At 40.6% G+C, this 21,651-nt stretch overlaps 1 non-coding gene across 1 annotated transcript; it reads right to left on the minus strand.

The window, feature by feature from the left end:
* Nucleotides 1–15,988: 15,988 nt before the first annotated feature.
* On the minus strand, nucleotides 15,989–16,062 carry TRNAT-CGU. Its single transcript has one exon. It is a non-coding gene; the product is annotated as a tRNA-Thr (tRNA).
* Nucleotides 16,063–21,651: the final 5,589 nt, after the last annotated feature.

Consider the following 21,651-nt stretch of genomic DNA (forward strand, 5'->3'; position numbering starts at 1 on the left):
CAATAGGGTTTACTCTTGGTGTTGTACATTTTATGGGCTTGGATAAATATATAATGACATACATCCACCATTATAGTATACAGAGTATTTTTGCTGAGCTAAAAATCCTTTGTGCTCCACCAATTAATCAGTTCCTCCCTCTCCCTCTAACCCTTGGCAACTTCTGATCTTTTACTATCTCTATAGCTTTGCCTTTTCCAGAATACCATATATTTGGAATCATACAGTATGTAACTTTTTCAGATTGGCTTCTTTCACCTAATAATAGAGTATATGTTTCCTCCATGTCTTTTCATGGCTTGATAACTCATTTCTTTTTTTTAGCACTGAATGATATTCCATGGTCTGGATGTGCCACAATTTGTTTATTCACCTAGAGAAGGAAATCTTGGTTGTTTCCAAGTTTGGGCAATTACGAATGAAGCTGCTATAGACATATATGTGTAAGTTTTTATGTGTACATATGTTTTCAGCTTCTCTGGTTAGATACTAAGGAATATAATTGCTGACTTGTATGGTAAATGTATATTTAATTTTGTAAGAAACTGCTAAAGTCTTCCAAAGACGTCATACCATTTTGTATTTCCATCAACAATGAATTTGAGTTCCTATTTTTTGACATCCTCAACAGTATTTGGTATTGTCAGGGTTCTGGATTTTGGTCATTCTAATAGGTGTGTGTGTTGTCTCTTGTTTTAATTTGCACTTATCTGATGGGATATGATGTGGAGCATCTTCTCACAGGCTTAGTTGCTACTTGTTTTGGGTTTGTTTCTTTTCAGTCTTTCTTCTCTTTGCTTTTCGGTTTTGGAAATTTCTACTGCTATATCCTTAAGTTCAAAGCTTCTTTCTTCAGCCATATGAAGTGTACTAATAAGCCCATCAACATCATCCATCATTTCTGTTACAGCATTTTATTTTTATCTCTAGCATTTCTTTTTGTTTGTTTCTTAGAATTTCCATCTCTTTGCTTACATTGCCCATCTGTTCTTGCATGCTGTCTAATTTATCCATTAGAGTCCTTAGCATATTAATCATAGTTGTTTTGAATTCCCCATCTGGTAATCCCAAGATCCCTGCCCATGTCTGTTTCTGAGGCTTGTTTTCCATCTTCAAGCTGTTTTTGTTTGTTTGTTTGTTTGTTTGTTTGTTTTTGCCTTTTAGTTTGCCTTGTAACTTTTTTCTTGATAGCTCAACATGATACACTGGGTTAAAGGAACTGCTACAAATAGATCTTCAGTAATGTGAGGGCAAGATGGAGGGGGACAGGAAGATTTCTGCAGTCCTCCAATTAGGCCTGTCTTTTAGTAAGCCTGTGTGTCTGCACTGTGAATCATACAAGTGTTGCTTAGTTGTTTTTCTCTTCCCTTAAGGGGACAGGATGGCTAGAGTGGACTGGAGTTAAATATTTCCCTTCCATGACATGGAAGGTTAGAGCTGTCTGGGTTGGGTATTTTCCTCCCCTCAGAGCTGATAAAACCTCAGCAGGTTAGGCTCTGATTAACCAGTTTCTCCTGAGGGCAGAACTTATTAAGACAAACAGGTGCTATTCAAAATAGTCCCTTTTCCTCTCCCCATGTGGAAGCACAAGGGGATTTTTCTCTAATATTTACCATGAGAATCTGGTCAAGTTCCTGTAAGTAAAACACACAAAAGCATGGGGGCCTTGCTGTGACTGGGTCCCCCTGGAGTTTTTAACTCTCAGACTTGTGTACACCTAGCCTCCAGCAATTCATTGATTAGAATTCAGGTTTTCTTACCCAGGCAATGGTTCCCACAGATGTTTCTGCTCCAGTGTGCTGTGATTTTCGGTGTCTGTCTGTCTCTCCAATTTGGGGGGGGCACCAGTTTCCTCTGTGACCTATCTTCTTTTATGAATCTAAAAAGAGTTATTGATTTTTCACTACCTTCAGCTTTTCAATTGTTGTTAGAGCAAAGTGGCAACATCCAAGCTACTTACATGCAGAACCCCAAACTGGAAATCCAAACTGTTTTTACTCAGTTTTATTTTCCTCTCTGCTCTCTCTCTTTTTTTTTAATCTCAATGAATTGTACCTCTATTATATGTACTGTTGTTTCAAAAAAAAACATGGATGGGCGCAGTGGCTCACACCTGTAGTCCTAACACTTTGGGAGACAGAGATGGGCGGATTGCCTGAACTCAGGAGTTCGAGACTAGCCTGGCCAACATGGTGAAACCTTGTCTCCTTACCCGACGTGGTGGCACGTGCCAGCTACTCGGGAGGCTGAGGCAGGAGAATCACTTGAACCCGGAAGGCAGAGGTTGCAGTGAACTGAGACCCTGCCACTGCACTCCAGCCTGAGTGGCAGAACTCCATCTCAAAACAAACAAACAAACAAAAAACATGAAACAAAATGTATTTTGAAGTACAAAGTGCTAAAGGGCTATGGGGCAATATTGATATTTGTATACATTCAGAAATGTGGCTAAAAGGAGAAATCTGACAGCCCCTGAAAATTTCAGCATAACACAAATTGACTTGTTTTCAAATACATTTGGTGATTTTTTTTTTTTAATGCAGGTTTTAATTTCAGCCTTCTATTATCACATACATCTTTTTAAGATTTTCAGTTCTAGGCCGGGCGTGGTGGCTCACGCCTGTAATCCCAGCACTTTGGGAGGCCGAGGCAGGGGATCACTTGAGGTCAGGAGTTCGAGACAAGCCTGACCAACATGGTGAAACCCCCTCTCCACTAAAAATACAAAAATTAGCCAGGCGCGGTGGTGGGCACCTGTAATCCCGGCTACTCGGGAGACTGAGACAGGAGAATTGCTTGAACCTGGGAGGTGGAGGGTTCAGTGAGCCAAGATCGTGCCACTGCACTCCAGCCTAGGTGACAGAGCAAGACTCCATCTCGAGGGGAAAAAAAAAAAGAAAGATTTACAGTTCTAGTCATAACAAGCTTTCTGTAACACTCATTGGATTAGGCAAAGATTGTGTCAGTCATTTTGCAAATGTGTTAATCTTCAAAAATAGGCTATAAAAGTACAAAACTATGAAAACAAAATCTAGATTATGTACATGTGGCTCAGCTGTGAACAGAAAAAAAGGTCAATAGTGTACAGTTTCCTGATACAAAGCACTTCATTGCAATGCCAGCAGGCTGATCTCAAATGAGGTCTCCCTTGTAACACAAGAGCTAAGATATATTAGTCTGTTCTCATACTGGAACAAAGAACTACCTGAGACTGGGTAATTTATGAAGAAAAAAGGTTTAAATTGACTCACAGTTCCACATGCTTAAAAGGAAGCATGACTGGGAAGCCTCAGGAAACTTACAATCATAGCAGAAGGTGAAGGGGAAGCAAGCACATCTTACCAGACGGACCAGGTAAGAGGGGTGGGGGAGGTGCTACACACATTTAAACGATCAGATCTCCAAATCTGATATCACTATCAGGAGAACAGGAAGGTGGAAACTGCACCCATGATCCAATCACTTCCCACCAGGACCCTGCTCCAATTCCACGTGAGATTTGGGCTGGGACACAGATCCAAACCATATCACAAGACTTCTGTCAAGGACACCTTGTATTGCATAATTAAAATAAAAATAGGATTATTTTACGATTTTATCCTTGCTCTATGGAGAAGAGCAGAGCCAGAAAAATTAACAGTGAAAATTTATTTTTTAAACAGTTTCTTAGTTAAATATTTTGTGGTTGCTAAACCCATGCACTACTGCATAAACTCAGCCATGGTCAACACATTAAAGAAACAAAAGTTTAAACTCTCTAGGAAGCCAGCGGGTGGACATCCTCTCTAAAGCCCAAATTGCATGTGCACTGAGACAAACGTTGCTACTTCAAAACAACCAAAACTGGGAAAATAACTGAGGTCCAGAAACAAATTCTCTCTCTCCTGACTCCTCTTCTCCTCTCAGTATGGTGGACAGATTCTTTAATGTTCAAAGGCTTTCAAATATAAACAGAAATATCTGCTACTGTTTGGCTAATACACAAGTAATTTTTAAAATAGTCACATACTATTTTCACAATATATTAAAAATCACTTTTATTTCCCTCACAAGTTTAAATGTTTTAATACACATACATAAAAATTCAGGTCTAATATGTCAAATTATTTTATTTTTAAATGTTAGAAATACCTTAGTACTGTGTTAATGTTAGAAAATGAAACAGCAGGCCGGGCGCGGCAGCTCACACCTGTAATCCCAGCTCTTTGGGAGGCCCAGGTGGGTGGATCACCTGAGGTCAGAAGTTCAAGACCAGCCTGGTCCACATGGTGAAACCTCATCTCTACTAAATATACAAAAATTAGCCGGACGTGGTGGCAGTCGCCTGTAATCCCAGCTACTCCGGAGGCTGAGGCAGGAGAATTGCTTGAACCTGGGAGGCGAAGGTTGCAGTGAGCCAACATCACGCCATTGCACTCCAGCCTGGGCAACAAGAGCAAAAACTTCATCTCAAAAAAAAAAAAAAAAAAGCAAGAAAGAAAATGAAATAGCAATGTTGTATTCATCACTACCTTACATCAACGGTTCTCAAACTTAAGCATGTACCAGAATCACCCTCAGGGCTTACTAAAACACAGATTATTGAGCCCTACTTCCACAGTCCCTGACTCATACGTCTGGAGTAGGCCCAGAGAATTTGTATTTTTAGTAAGATCCTAGGTGATGCCGATGCTGTTGTTCTGAGGACCACACTTTGAGATCTATTGCCTGACCCTGAATTCTGTTTCTCACATTTTGTAACCCAGGTTTATATTTGAATATTCACATTTCTCTTATGCTTTTTATTCAACAAGATACAGATTTACTCATCCAATCTACTGAGTGGGATTTTTCTTTTTAGACTAGGCGGAGGGTTGGTCTGTGGATAATTCCAAGACCAAAACCTAAGACTGGATATGCCTTACAAGATGAATCTATCCCAGTACTTTACCCTGCCGAACTGGCTTCTGATTACTGTTAGACTTTGTATAACACATCAGGAAATTTCCCAGTAGTTTGCTGTAACCATCTATGGTTCTACTTTTTTTATTCTGCCCTTTTCAAATGACTGGATCTGAATGACTTATATACATAGTCCAGCTCGGATAAAAGCCAGTTTTGCAACCACTTGTTCTGTGTTGGGCCTGGTGAGTTTCCAATTACTCTAACGGACTTAGTGACATTCATTTAAATCTTCTTTCTCACACTCATGACCTGCAAAATTCACACAATTCTTGCACAAGAAACTATTTAAAACTTATTTGGGGGGAAAAAAATTGATCGAATACAGTATATTTTAAGAAACTTTGTTGGCAAAGTATTCTTGCTGGGGATGTAGCTTAGTGGTAGAGCGCATGATTTACATGTGTGAGGTCCCGGGTTCAATCCACTAAGTGCTGAGGTTTTAATGTTGATTCTTGTATGTGCTGCTGAGCAAATATTTTGCTCACTATTATTGCCAAGATCTCTCAGGCTCTGGTGCTGTAACTCCTTTTCTGGAAAGTGGGAGGGGTAAGAAAGGAGGTTAGGCAGAAAAAAGGATTGGTTTGTTTCCACCTCTGCCCTTTGTTTTTTCAACAGCTCTTTGATCTTTTCACAGTACTTCTAGGTTTCCAGGCTAAAACCAAGTATTTTATTTCTCATTCCTTCTATTTTACAAGTGATCATATTTAAAGTCATCTGTTGAATAGAAGGTACATTACTGGGTCCGCCGCGGTGGCTCACGCCTGTAATCCCAGCACTTTGGGAGGCCGAGGGGGGCGGATCACCAGGTCAGGAGATTAAAACCATCCTGGCTAACACGATGAAACCCCGTCTCTACTAAAAATATAAAAAATTAGCGGGGCAGGGTGGCTGGCGGGCGCCTGTAGTCCCAGGTACTCGGGAGGCTGAGGCAGGAGAATGGCGAGAGGCGGAGCTTGCAGTGAGCTGAGATCGCGCCACTGCATTCCAGTTTGGGCGACAGAGCGAGACTCCGTCTCAAAAAAAAAAAAAAGTACATTACTGGTAAAGTGGGTAAAAATATGGCTAATTTCTTTCTTTTTTTTCTTTTTCTTTTTTTTTTTGAGACAGAGTTTTGCTCTGTCGCCCAGGCTGGAGGGCAGTGGTGCGATCTCGGCTCACTGCAACCTCCACCTCCCTGGTTCAAGGAATTCCCCTGCCTCACCCTCCCAAGTAGCTGGGATTACAGGCGCATGCCACCACGCCCGGCTAATTTTTTTGTATTTTTAGTAAGGACAGGGTATCACCATGGTGGCCAGACTGGTCTCGAACTCTACACCTCAGGCAATCTGCCCGCCTTGGTCTCCCAAATTGCTGGGATTACAGGAGTGAGCCACCCGTGCCCGGCCAGTATGACTAATTTCTAAGTGGGTGGCTGTGTGCAACTATGAAGGTGACCAGGAGAAATTGTAGGCAAAGAAGGGTCTTTAGCTAACAAGCGAGAGCTGTTAGAAATGTTTGTGAAGAGGGGGAAGGTCAACAGCTTTTGTTAGTTGCTCCTTAGTTCTTTTTGTGAACTAGAAAAAAAAAACTGCTGTTATCAATTAACATCAATAAGCACAGGTCAAGAAATGGTGTTCTTTAAAATAATATGATGAGAAAATTTGCTCCTGGAAATTATATCGGTAAGAATGGAACAATCCATTATTACCTAGATTATCTGAGCCGTGTGGCTCTGATGAATTTGACTTTGACATTCACTTTGACTATTATCTTGATGTAAAACCTCAGATTCAATTTCCAACCAAGTCCAGAATTTCATTAAGGGTCTTCAGGCACATCTGTCAATATTTATCTTAACTCTGTAGTTTCAAGAAAGCAGATTCTGAGTCTGCTTCTCAGCCCAATCCTGATGCAAACTGTTTTACTTATAGCCCTGCTTTACTTTGATGCTATCAAAATGCTGCTTCGTTTAAATTGAATTAAACCAAACTAAAGGCCACCCTCTCCCAAATCTTATAATAATTCTGGCTTTTACTTTGTTTGGTGAAAGTCTGCACTTCTATTTACATTTCTCCCTTGCCTCAGCAAGGATTAAATTAATTTTTTTAAGTGTTAGGATCGAACAATTGAGATTTATTTAGTATTTTGAATATAGAAGCTAAATATGAATATTGTGAGATTTAGAGGCTAAGAAACAGAAGCTGGTTTTTCTGACAAAAATAAATTAAAGTTTTTGAAGTTAGTATGGGGAAGGCCTTCTTAAGACACATAAAAACTTCATGAATAAAAATATTAATTCATTTGCCTAGGTCAAATTTAATATAATCTTTTGACAAACTGAAAAACCAGGAATAAACTATAAAGACATTTTCAGCATATATAAAAATAAAAATGTTAATAAAAATAAATAAGGAGCATCCACAGATCAATTTTAAAAAAAAATTAGAAAGTGAGTAAAGTTTTTTTTGTTTTGTTTTTTAGTTTTTTTTGAGACAGAGTTTCGCTCTTGTTGCCCAAGGTGGAGTGCAATGGCGTGATCTCAGCTCACTGCAACCTCTGCCTCCAGGGTTCAAGCAATTCTCCTGCCTCAGCCTCCCAAATAGCTGGGATTACAGGTGTGCGACACCACGCCCAGCTAAATTTTTTGTATTTTAAGCAGAGATGGGGTTTCACCAAGTTGGCCAGGCTGCTCTCGAACTCCTGACCTCAGGTGACCCGTCCACCTCAGTCTCCCAGAATGCTGGGATTACAGTTGTGAGTCACTGCATGCAGCCGTTTTTTAAAATTTAACCAAAAAGGTGGATGAAGGCAGAACTGTGTAAGGCAACTCTGATTGTTGAATACATTAACCCATAGGAAGTACATAATTGCGTACATGACAGGTAGTGTTTTAATAAAAAGTAAATTGCAAGTGCCATTTATTTTGACTTAAAATATTTTGAACAAGAAAACTTAACATATTTTGTCTGAAACGCATTAGCTGATGGCACTTGATCTGAATTCACTCAGATAAATTATAGTATCTTGTATAGATTTATACTTCAACTTAAAGGAGGAAAGATAAGAAGGAAAGATAGAAGGAAATAAATAAGGGAGGGAAGGAAGAAAGGTAGCATAGAAGGAAGCAAGGAAGGAAAGAGAGGAAAGAAGACAAATATGTTTCAAACTTCTGAGGCAGAAGAGTTGTTCTTTTTCTCTAAGCTCTATCAGGGTTCTACTCTGCAATGTCAGTTACATAATCACAATGTTTTACTCTGTATTTTCCACTATGAAACCCCAAATGAAATTTTTCTCAGTCATTGAGGCTTTCTTTTTCTTTTTCTTTTTTTTTTGTTTTTTTGCCCAGGTTGGAATGCAGTAGCACAGTCTCGGCTCACTGCAACCTCCGCCTCCCTTGTTCAAGGGATTCTCCTGCCTCAGCCTTCCAAGTAGCTGGGATTACAGGTGCGGGCAACCATGCCCGTCTAATTTTTGTATTTTCAGTAGAGACAGAGTTTCACCATGTTGGTCAAAGCTGGTCTAGAACTCCTGATTTTGGGATCCACCCGCCTCGGCCTCCCAAACTGCTGGAATTACAGGCGTGAGCCCTGGCGCCTGGCCTCTCATTGAGACTGTCTTAAGTCAGGCTTAATATGAAACATAATTTCATTATCCAGTTTGCTAATATTTTATTTGGATTACTGGAAGTCATTTCTGAAGAAGGAAGGGCAGAAGAGGGGAAGGAATGGTCAATGAATAAATAAAATAGTAAGTGGATGAACAAATAAACAAACTTGTTTCAGGAAAATTTCATACTTGTGGCTGGGGGCAGTGGCTCATGCCTGTAATCCCAGCACTTTGGGAGGCCAAGATGGGTGGATCACCTGAGGTCAGGAGTTAGAGACCATCCTGGCCAACATGGTGAAACCCCATCTCTATAAAATACAACATCCTGGCCAACATGGTGAAACCCCATCTCTACTAAAAATACAAAAATTAGCTGGGCATGGTGGCGGGCACCTGTAATCCCAGCAACTCAGGAGGCTGAGGCAGGAGAATCACTTGAACCCTGGAGGCAGAGGTTGCAGTGAGCCGAGATCGCCCCTCTGCACTCCAGCCTGGGCAGACTCTGTCTCAAAAAAAGAAAAAAAAGAAAATTTCATGCTTGCTTAAGCCTTATTATGGTCTGAAATCTCCATAAAATTCATATGTGGAATCATAACCACCAATAACTCAGAAGGTGACTCTATTTCAAGGTAAGATCTTTAAAAAGGTAATTCAGTTAAAATGAGGTCATTAGGGCATGCCCTTATGCAATATGACTGATGTCATTATAAAAAGGGAAGATTAGGAGAAACACACATTAAGGCAAAAACACCAAGGAGAAAGCCAACTACAAGTCAAGGAGAGAAGCCTTAGAAGAAATTCACTCTGATGACACTTTAATCTCAGATTTCTAGCCTTCAGAATTATGAGAAAATAAATTTCTGTTGTTTAAGCCACGCAGTCTGTGGTACTTCGTTATGACAGCCCTAATAAAGTAATAGAATCCCAAATACAATCCAGGAAACAACTTTTGAAAAAAACAGGCCGGGCGCGGTGGCTCAAGCCTGTAATCCCAGCACTTTGGGAGGCCGAGACGGGTGGATCACGAGGTCAGGAGATCGAGACCATCCTGGCTAACACGGTGAAACCCCGTCTCTACTAAAAATACAAAAAACTAGCTGGGCGAGGTGGCGGCGCCTGTAGTCCCAGCTACTCAGGAGGCTGAGGCAGGAGAATGGCGTGAACCCGGCAGGCGGAGCTTGCAGTGAGCTGAGATCCGGCCACTGCACTCCAGCCTGGGTGACAGAGCGAGACTCTGTCTCAAAAAAAAAAAAGAAAAGAAAAGAAAAAAACAGATGTTGTTACTGTTGCAAAAAGCAGTTCATTAATTTTGTTGTCTATTCTCTTCACAACCCAGGGAAAACAGAAGTTTGCCTTTGTCACTTATTTATTCAGCAACCATTCCCACTTTCCTTTGGTTGACATTCTGTATTGGGAGAACTGGAAGCTAACAGAAAGTGCATTTTCTGGACTCCTTTGCAGCTAAGAATCTTGATGCAAATGAGATTTGACTGAGATTAGATATACTTCTCTGAGATTTAGCAGGCAGAATATCATCATGCTGATTTTGTCTATTTTTTGCTAGCAAGCAAGATCATGAAGTTATGCTTTCTCAGCACAGTGTTAACGGGTCTGGTCTCTAGCCTTTAGAATTAGAGAGAGTAGTGGCAGAGGCGGTGGCCATAGTACATGTTCCAATGTTCAGTCACCAGCTTCATGAGTTTGAGAAGTTATTATAAAGGAAGCAATCTCCTAGCTCTCATGTTGTGCTACTTGGATTATGGTTGCAATGTTCTGAGTCTCAAAAAGTTTATTGCCAGCTGCCCTTATAGATTAGTTCTATAGATATTTTCTGAAATCATAGTTGAAGGTCTAATCTAAAGCCTGTTTCTCAACCTTGTCAGATAATTTTGTAGTAACCCAACTTCCTGTTTTTAACTCCTTTTGTTTGAAATACTTAGAATGCTCCCTGTTTCCTACACTGAACTTTTAATTATTTTGCAGATTAAGAAATATCAAAATAAGAAATAGTAATGGATTGTAGGAACCCATGAGTCCATATAAATAAACAAGTAAATGTCAAAAGAGAAGGGGGGCGAGGCACAGTGGCTCACACCTGCAATCCCAGCACATAGAGAGGCAGAGGTAGGAGGTTCATTTGAGTCCAGAAGTTGGAGACCAGCCTGGGCAACATGGCAAGACCCCTCTACAAAAAAATCTATATATTAGCACTGCAGCCTGGGTGACAGATCAAGACTCTGTGAAAAAATAAATAAATAAATAAAAGCTGGAGGGTTGGTGGAGGCTGGGAGGGGAAGGAAATGTTTTTCTTCCTATAGCAGAAAAATAACTTGTAAATGTAGAATAAACGATGGATTTAGAAGATCATCATTTGGCAACCATCATACTTCTAACTGATTGAGGCCAGGATCATCAATGGGTGCTAAATTAAGTTGATAAAAGTTGAATGATAACAGGATATTTACATAGTCTAAAAGTCAGGATACTTATTAATGACAATGGAGAAACCTGGCAAACACTGTCATAACCAGATGACCAAAATTAATACCACTGGTAATGGGACAACTGCCATTAAATATCTCCTGATAAAATGCACTGAAAAGGGAATAATGTCATTTCTCTGGTACTGCTACTCAAAATACATAACCAAAATCCAATCATGAGGAAATAGCAGACTAACCCAAATAGAGGAAAATTTTACAAAATAACTGGCCTGTACTCTTTTAAAAATACCAATGTTATAAAAGAGAAAGAAAGGCTACAGAACATGGCAATTCAACATATGCTCAAAGATTTTCTTTTGCTAAAAAGGACATTATAGGGACAATTAGCATAGTCTGAATAAGGCCCATATATTAGACAATAGTATTGTATCAATGTTAATTTCTGATTTTGATCATTGTACTGTGATTATGTAAGAGGGTGTTTTCCTGTTAGGAAACATACATTGAAGTATTTAGGGGTAAAGGATCATTATGTCTACAACTTATTCTTTTTTATTTTTATTTATTTATTATTATTTTTTGAGACAGAGTCTCACTCTGTTACCCAGGCTGGAGTGCAGTGGTGCTATCTTGGCTCACTGCCACCTCCGCCTCCGGGGTTCAAGCGATTCTTCTGCCTCAGCCTGCTGAGTAGCTGGGACTACAGGCACGTGCCACCACACCCGACTAATTTTTGTATTTTTAGTAGAGATGGGGTTCCTCCATGTTGACCAGGCTGGTCTCGAATTCCTGACCTCATGATCCACCCACCTCGGCCTCCCAAAGTGCTGGGATTACAGGCATGAGCCATCATGTCCAGCAACTTATTCTTTTTTTTTTTTTTTTTTTGAGGCGGAGTCTCGCTCTGTCGCCCGGGCTGGAGTGCAGTGGCCGGATCTCAGCTCACTGCAAGCTCCGCCTCCCGGATTTACGCCATTCTCCTGCCTCAGCCTCCCGAGTAGCTGGGACTACAGGCGCCCGCCACCTCGCCCGGCTAGTTTTTGTATTTTTTTAGTAGAGACGAGGTTTCACCGTGTCAGCCAGGATGGTCTCGATCTCCTGACCTCGTGATCCGCCCGTCTCGGCCTCCCAAAGTGCTGGGATTACAGGCTTGAGCCACCGCGCCCGGCCCAGCAACTTATTCTTAAATGGCAAATGGTTTAGTATGTGTGCGTGTGTGTGTGTGTATACATATTAGGAACTTTTAGCTCATATGTATATCTCATATGTATAAAATACATATGTAGCCGGGTGCGGTGGCTCACACCTGTAATCCCAGCACTTTGGGAGGCCGAGGCGGGTGGATCACGAGGTCAGGAGATCGAGACCATCCTGGCTAACACAGTGAAACCCCGTCTCTACTAAACAAAATATTTTTAAAAATTAGCCAGGTTTGGTGGCGCGCGCCTGTAGTCCCAGCTACTCGGGAAGCTGAGGCAGGAGAATGGCGTGAACCCGGGAGGCGGAGCTTGCAGTGAGCTGAGATCATGCCACTGCACTCCAGCCTGGATGACAGAGCGAGACTCCATCTCAAAAAAAAAAAAAAAAAATACGTATGTATACATATATACATATGAGATATACATATGACATATGAGATAAAAGTATATATATGTATATATATGTATACACATATGAGATATACATATGAGATAAGGTCCATATTTGGGAAGATTGAGTGAAGGATGCAACTTTTCTGTAACGATGAAATTATTTTAAAAGTAAAAATTAAAAGAAAAAGAAAAGAATGAGACAGACCTTAGGAGAGTCAAGTTACTTAGCAGAGGTTCACATTTGGTAGTGAGGGATCCAGGACATGCATACAGACTTTGTCATTGAGAGCTCCATGCTCCTTTCATTCCTGTGCACAGTCAGTCACTTTATTGCCAGCCTTTTCTCTGCATTTATATGTGAATAGATTTTTCTTTGGTGTGACTTGATCCACTGAATGAGCATTGCTTTCACTAGAAGGAGGAAAGCATCTTTGGATTGAGTTGAGAGCCACTTCACTTTTCAATCTGTGGTCCAGTACATAAACTTAGAAGTTGTTTGCTGAGTTTGTGCAGAGACTAACTCAGCTCTTTGCTGAGTGTGAGGCGACTGCAAAGCTCTTTTAAGACTCCTTAGATAATTCACCTTGGGTATCAAAAGACCTTAGAGGACTTAACTCCAACCTCTCTTATTTTGGCAGCTAGGAACTTTATATAAGAAACAGAATAGAAAGCTAAACTTTCCAGAGAACCCCCAGTAAGCACAACTAAATTCTCATTAAAACATTAGTGAATTCATCACCATTAAGTAAAGAGAAAGAGGTTAGCATTATTTCTTATCAATCAAAAATTAAACAAAGGCATTGATGTACTTGTCTGCTGAGGTTTTACTCTTAAAACATCTGGAAAAGGAGTCATTTGTGAGAAATAACTCCCTTGAGGTTGCAGATATAGGCTTTTTCTCAATTTGGGGGGTTTTCCCCCTAAAACTTGCTGCCAATTCCTTTTAATTATTTCTTACATTTATACTTTCTCCACTTCTGATTATGTTACTGGTTATCTGCTTTTCTAGTTAATTTTAAATTTATTTTCCAAAAAGAACACAGTAAATAGGAGAATACATCTTAAACTTTATATTTTTTTCTTCACTCATAATTTTTGAAATGTGTTTATGTTCAATTACACATGGATTTTGGTTGCTCTTAAAATAAAATTAAAACTCCTTGGCATGGCCTCTAAAATTCTGACACAGTTTGGTCCTATCCTCCTGCATCCCATCTCTCAGGCTGCTTGCCCATGGCCTTCCCACTGTACTCATACCAGCTTTTTTCCAGTCCAATGCACTTTGTCTAACTTCCTCTGCCTGGGTGTCCCTATGCTCTGTCTGCCTTTCCTATACTGTCCTCTTTCTTTGCAACTGAAGACTCTCCTCTTATCTCCCTGATGAAACCACATCTTACCCGTATGTTCTAAATCACAGTCATTCTTTTTCTGTAGCACTTCTCATAGCCACAATGTTATGTTTGTCATTATATAAATAACTTATATTCACTCACCCATCCCCAAATAAGCTCTTATCTCCTTTGGGATAGAGACCAGGCCTGTTCAGCTTACCTTCCCACACCTTAGTGTGAGTAGGCATCGAATTAATAATTTTGGGCCGGGTGCCGTGGCACACGCCCATAATCCCAGCACTTTGGGAGACCGAGGCAGGCGGATCACGAGGTCAAGAGATCGAGACCATCCTGGCTAATACGGTGAAACCCCCGTCTCTACTAAAAATACAAAAAATGAGCCGGGAGTGGTGGCCAGCGCCTGTAGTCCCAGCTACTCGGGAGGCTGAGGCAGGAGAATGGCGTGAACCTGGGAGGCGGAGCTTGCAGTGAGCCGAGATGGCGCCACTGCACTCCAGCCTGGACGACACAGCCAGACTCCGTCTCAAAACAAAACAAAACAAAACAGAAAAAAAGAAATAATAATTTTGGGAATGAATGAGGAGATGACTAGAGTTCTGTAACTTCATGTAAAACAGATGAAGGCATATCTTCCACTACCTGAGGTTAGCTTTAAGAGGTGTTTATGGACCACATAGAATTCTTTTCAGAATTCACTTCAGTGATCTCATATCCAGAAATACAACTTTTTGAAACTGGCATGCTGGTTCAGAGTCATAACACCCCTATGGGACATCTGCTTCTAATAACCCAGTTTAAATCAACCAAGGAAAGGGAGTGATAGTCCTATAAAAATCAATGTCAAGAAACAAAATATGTCCCCTGACCCTAAAATAGCTTATTTTTTTCTGAACATTCATTTGTGATTTACTGTTTATTGATTTATGGAAGTCATGGATTTTTTTTCAGTGGCACATGGGCACCAAAGAACTTAAGGAGGTCAGGGAAAATCTCAAAAGAATATGCAAAACTTGTCCATAAGTTTGTGTGTGTGTGTGTGTGTGTGTCTGTGTGTTTATAGACAAAAGTTTTTTAGGCCGGGCGCGGTGGCTCAAGCCTGTAATCCCAGCACTTTGGGAGGCCGAGGCGGGCGGATCATGAGGTCAGGAGATCGGTGACCCTCCTGGCTAACACGGTGAAACCCCGTCTCTACTAAAAATACAAAAAACTAGCCGGGCGCGGTGGCGGGCGCCTGTAGTCCCAGCTACTCCGAGGCTGAGGCGGGAGAATGGCGGGAACCCGGGAGGCGGAGCTTGCAGTGAGCGGAGATCGCGCCACTGCACTACAGCCCGGGCGACACAGCGAGACTCCGTCTCAAAAAAAAAAAAAAAAAAAAAGTTTTTATTAGATAATCTAATTAGTTCATGTGCCATACAATTTTAAGAACTATTATTCTAAATCACACTGGATACTGTTCGTTTTTATAAATAATATTATTTGTTACTTAAGACTTCGACTTAAGTAACTTTGACTTAAGTAACTGAGAAATATCGGATTGAAATATTAGCTTGATTATTTATCAGTTATAAGATTTGGACAAGTTTATTTCCTTCTGATACTTCATTTTTTATCTGTAAAATGGGCATAATACTGTTTACTTCAGTGAATAGTCTAGGAATTAAAAGTATGTGAGAAAATACATAAAGTACAACTTAGTAAATGTTCCATAAATTGCAACCATTTTTCATCCATGTGGAATTTAAGTAAGGTTTCATGGAGTTTGAGAAACCAGAAGAATATATTTTTTAATGTTTTGAATTTAAAGTTTTACCATTTTATTTTAGATATTTTTTATCCGTGATTGAACTTGAACCCCTGAGTTTGGTGAAATTCCAACATAACTGTCTGAGAGATCATCAGAAACTAATAGCCTTTGAGGATGCAGGTGGAATGAAGAGAGACTGGAGAGACTAAAGCTCTATGCAGTGGATCTGATATTGTGATTAAGGATTATAGACTAAAAATTGTGATAAATTTACAAAAACAGATGGCCCTTATTAAAAGGGGAAAGAAAAAGAACACACCTACTTTAAGGCCCCGCTGGGATTCGAACCCAGGATCTCCTGTTTACGAGACAGGCGCTTTAGCCAACTAAGCCACAGAGCCAGCTACGCAAACCCCATCACTTCTTTTATGACCGAATTGTACTTAATTAGGTGAAAAGTTGTGTTGCCAATGAGTTACTGTGTTTTCGAATACATCCACTTTGTAGTAAAGGCAGACTCCTGAAAGGAACTTCTAGAAATTAGACTCCCTTCGAGTCCAACAAAACACACCCACACTCACATAATCACTTAGAAAATGTGCTTAGAACAATGTCAGCGCGTCCCAGAGGGCAAATAAAAGCCGTGAAATCGGAGAGTGGAGATGAACCGTGTTCCCAGAGGAGGAAGCGGCATCTGTCTCTAGACGTAGCGAGAGCAGTTTTTACATTCCATGGCATTGTGGTGATTTAGAATCAAGTGACTGGATTCTAAAAGTGGAGTGAAAAGCTTTTCTAGCCAAACAGATCATTCAGAATTTTCATCACATTAATGGCTTTTCTGGCCATTAGAAGATAGCACACGGATGCGCTGAAAAACAAAAACTGTTATCGCGTTCAGACTCTCCAAACAGCTGCCAGATCACTGCTCTAGAGAAAGCAGGCGACAGCTGGGAGGCGACCTGGTCTGAGCTCACTTAACGGTTTTGTATTTCAAATCCAAAGAGCCTTTGCCTGCTCGAGGCTTGTGTTCCAGCGGCTCCTGAGAAGGGGCACAGATGGAAACCAGAAGGAGAGGCGGCACCAGACAGGGTCGTTCCTAATTCTGCTTTCCTCATTTTGGTTCTTCAAGCTTCCATTAGATGTTTCCTAATATCTTCCTTATGGATCCTCACCTTGTAGAAGCTAAACAAACATTAATTGATTGAAAAATCCCCAAATTAAGATCCATTTTGAAACTGTTAACGTTTGTATCCTAGTTTTCTGCCTTTGCTTAGAACTGAGGCTGGTGCCAAAGTGAGGGAGTGAGTTCACCAAATAAAGCAAACGCCTCTGCACATTAGCCAGCTTCCCTGCCATGTTAAAAAGACAACAGGGAGGACTGCAAAATTCCTTGTTTAACCAGACAAAGGCTGGAAGGGGCTCTGGGCCTGATAACGCCCTTGAATCCTAAAGTCTTTCTTAATTCCTCTCTTGAGCCAAAAGTCCCATTCGGAATGTTTTTGTAGTGGATATAAACTTATTTTTCTGTTAACCAAGATAGTCATGTTTTAATTTAATATAGGTTAACAAACTGTTATGATTAGGGCTATACTAACAGTTACTGTATTAAGAGTTACTGAATATTTACTGAGTTTGGGAAGCAACATCCCCCAAAATCATAAGGACCAGGAATCATAGCCTTTCTGAATTTGAATCAGCCAAATTGTTTATGATCAGGATTGTACTAACTTCAGTCACTAAAATACAACTGGGATGGCATCGTGTCCAGGGAAACATTGTTCAAGTTTTTCCCAACAAGAACGATGTATTGAATACCTACTGTGTGTCAGGAATTGAAATAACTTCTGTAGACACAAGTAGGAAGATAGCCAGATGATAAAAGTAAAACAAGGAATAGTATCACAATAAAAGAAGTACAATGTGATAGCTGAGTGCCTAACAGAGCCCAGTAATCTAGTTCAAAGCATAATACTTTGTTTTAGGTATAATTCTGACATTGCCCAGTTCAACTAATTTTTAAAATTTCTTTTTGACTTTTGCTGGAAAAAGTCTTAACAGATTTTTCCCCCTAATGTGACAATTAGTACTTGAACACACCTAGAATACATTCAAGTTAATCCAAGATAATTAAACAAAATAAAGAATATGGCTGGGTGCAGTGGCTCATGACTATAATCCCAGCACTTTGGGAGGCTGAGGCAGGTGGATCACATGGTGTCAGGAGTTGGAGACCAGCCTGTCCAACATGGTGAAACCCCGTCTTTACTAAAAATACAAAAATTAGCCAGGCATGGTGGTGGACGCCTGTAATCCCAGCTGCTCAGGAGGCTGAGGCAGGAGAATTACTTGAACCCAAGAGGCGGAGGATGCAGTGAGTCGAGATCACACTACTGCACTCCAACCTGGGAGAAAGAGCAAGACACCGTCTCAAAAAAAAAAAAAAAAATTGTTGGACCTCATGAGACTTACTACCACGAGAACAGAATGGGGGAAACCGCCCTTATGATTCTATTTTCTCCCACTGGGTCCCTCCCACAACATGTGGGAATTGTGGGAGCTACAATTCAAGATGAAATTTGGGTGAGGACACAGCCAAACCATACCACTATCCCAATGGGATCCTCCTCCAAATAGACTTGTACTCATAAAGAAAAAAAAAAATATGTGAGTGAATTGAAAGGGTAAATAATTCCCATGAGATCTCCAGCCAATTTGATGCAAAAGTGCTCAACTAACATCAGAATCCAAGACAGCTGACTGAGGGATATGAATATCAATACTGGAGTACGGAGATTGTCACAACTGCAGTGACTTCATATTACCCTCAGTTATGCTTTCTTTGTTGAGAATAGGGTGATTTACCATAATACTAGTTAGTAGCTGTTAAGAATTGAATCTTCTCCCCTGAAAATTCATGTTAAAATCCTACCCTCAGTACCTCAGAATGTGATCTTATTTGGAAATAAAGTAATCAAAGAGGTAATTAGTTAAATTGAAGTCATACGGAGTAAAGTGAACCCCTGATTCCATATAACTGGTGTCCCAATAAAAAGAGGAAATTTGTCTGGGTGCAGTGGCTCACGCCTGTAATCCCAGGATTTCGGGAGACCGAGGTGGGCAGATCACCTGAGATCAGGAGTTCAAGACCAGCCTGGCCAACATGGTGAAACCTCATCTCTACTAAAAATACAAAAATTAGCCAGGCGTGGTGGCAGGGGCCTGTAATCCCATCTACTCAGGATGCTGAGGCGGGAGAATCGCTTGAACCTGGGAGGCAGAGGTTGCAGTGAGCCAAGATCACACCATTGCACTCTAACCTGGGGACAAGAGCGAGACTTCGTCTCAGAAAAAAAAAGGGAGGGGGGATGGAAATTTGAACATGCACACACATGCAGAGAGAATGCCATGTGAACATGACGGCAGAGATTTAGTGATGCAATCACAAGGAATTTCAAAGATTGTCAGAAAACTACCAGAAACTAGAGGAGAGGCCTGAAATAGATTCTCCCTCACAACCCTCAGAAAGAAGAAACCCTGATAACACCTCAGTCTTGGACTTCTTGCCTCTAGAACTGTGAGATTATAAAGTTATTTTGTTTGAGCCGCCTAGTGTGTGTTATTTTGTTATAGCAGCCCATGGCAACCATTGCAGTAAGCAGCATCCTCTGAGAAATAACTAAGTTGTGTCCTAAGATTTCCCCCAAACTTTACTAAAAATGAACTTATTTAAAAAGAAAAGTAGTAAGTAAGGGGTGAGATGAAGTAAGTGTGACAGGTTCATATGCCTAATTAAAAAGCTGAACAAAAATTTGAATTCAAAGATAGGAGAAAATAAAAGGCACAAGGAAAAGTATGTGTCAGCTTAGCGATCCCAGTCCATAGTTTCTGAGAACAACCAGAGGTGGGGATAAACAAGGGCCACTCAGAATGGGAGTATCTCACAGATGTGTGGGAAGAAGAGAGGTTGAGCCTGGGAAGAAAAGTTAAGCTAAGAATAGGAGTTAGAAAGGATGGAAACCAAAGGATAGCACAGGGATGGTAGAGGAAGGGGCCATCGTAGGAAGTGGTAAAAGCAAAGACTGTGAGCTAGGAGCACAAAGCTGGCTGGATCCTGAGGGTAGTGAGTTACTGTAGTGAGTGTAGTGAATGAGTTGAGGTGGGGGAAAGTAAGAGAGTCTGGAGAACAGAAGATGGAGATGAATGTGATCTGAGATTAAGGTGGGAAGGTAATTTAGGAATAAGGGATGGAGTGGGTGCACTGGAGAAGGTATTTTGAGGCAGAACACAGAAGTGAGAGGCATAGGTGGTGGCTACAGAGGGGACCCCACAGAATGGGTAGGCTCAAGGAGAGGCTAGAGAAATGCCAGTTGGGAACACCAAATCAGCTAGAGGAATAAGACTGTCGGTCAGTGGAAAGCAGGCAATTGGCAGGTATCTATGCTAAAATGTTGGGCATTTTGCCCTAATATAACTTTGCCATGAGATTGAAGTGCCATTCAGTGTCTAGTGAAGAATGTTGGTATACCATGTGTGTACCATCTACATTCACCAGTGATTTTAATACAGCATTTGTGACACTGGGTTACCAGAAAGTCCTTTCAAACTTCTCTAATGGTAGCTTTGACACTAGCAACTTAGCACAGTACTCCAGTTTAGTCCTTTTACAGCCTGAAAAGGCTATGTTTGAGTTCGGATTTCACCGTAATGAGGCAAGAGAAAGTAAAAGTACTAATAGTTAAGCACAGTAGAATTGCTAGTCCTATATCAAATGGATTGACTTTGAGAAGAAATTGCATTACGTCAAGTAGCCTAGGAATATGAATATTAGATCATCACACTTTGGAGTATTACTCAAGTGAAATAGTTATTTGAACCATAAACATGCATTAAAAATCTTGATGAGCAACCAGATATAACTGAAGGAAAGATGAAGTACTTGACCTTTAAAGGTAGAAACACAGTTACATGCCACATAAGGACATTTTGGTCAACAATGAGCCACATAGATGACAGTGGTCCCGTAAGACTGATTATAATGGAGCTGAAAAAGTCTGATCACCTAATGACATTGTAGCTGTGGTAACGTAGCCCAGTGTGTTATTCACATGTTTGTGGTGATGCTGGTGTAAACAAACCTACTGCTCTGCCAGTTGTATAAAAATACAGTACATACAATTATGTACAGTACCTAATACTTGAAAATGATAATAAATGAGTATGTTACTGGTTTATGTATTTACTATACTATACTTTTTATTGTTATTTTACAGTGTACTCTTTCTACTTATTAAAAAATAACTGTAAAACAGCCTCAGTCAGGCCCTCACAAGGGATTCTTGAAGGCATTGTTATCATAGGAGATGACAGCTTCCTGCATGGTATTGCCTCTGAAGACCTTCCAGTGGAACAAGATTTGGAGGTGGAAGATGGTGATATTGACAATCCTGACCCTGTCTAGGCCTAGGCTAATGTGTGTGTTTGTGTCTTCATTTTTAACAAAAAAGTTTTAAAAGTTTAAAAAAAAAAAAAAGCTTTTCAGTAGAAAAAAGCTTATGGAATATGAATATAAAGAAAAAATATTTTTTGTACAGCTTTACAGGTGTCTGTGGTTTTTTTGTTTGTTTGTTTTTGATTTTTGAGACAGAGTCTTGCTCTGTCACCGAGGCTGCAGCGCAGTGGTGTGATCTCGGCTCACTTCAACCTCTGCCTCCCAGGTTCAAGTGATTCTCCTGACTCCGCTTCCTCGTACCTGGGATTATAGGCGCCCACCACCACACCTGCCTAACTTTTGTATTTTTTTTATTTTTAGTAGAGATGGGGTTTCACCATGTTAGCCAGGTTTGTCTCAGACTCTTGACATCCAGTGATCTGCATGCCTCAGCCTCCCAAAGTGCTGAGATTACAGGCATAAACCACCATGCCCAGCCAGGTGTTTGTGTTTTAAGTGTTATTACAAAAGAGTCAAAAAGTTTTTAAAAATTAAGTTTACA

The sequence above is a fragment of the Trachypithecus francoisi genome, unplaced genomic scaffold (assembly GCF_009764315.1).
Source record: "Trachypithecus francoisi isolate TF-2019V2 unplaced genomic scaffold, Tfra_2.0 Lachesis_group10, whole genome shotgun sequence".
Lineage (NCBI taxonomy): Eukaryota > Metazoa > Chordata > Mammalia > Primates > Cercopithecidae > Trachypithecus > Trachypithecus francoisi.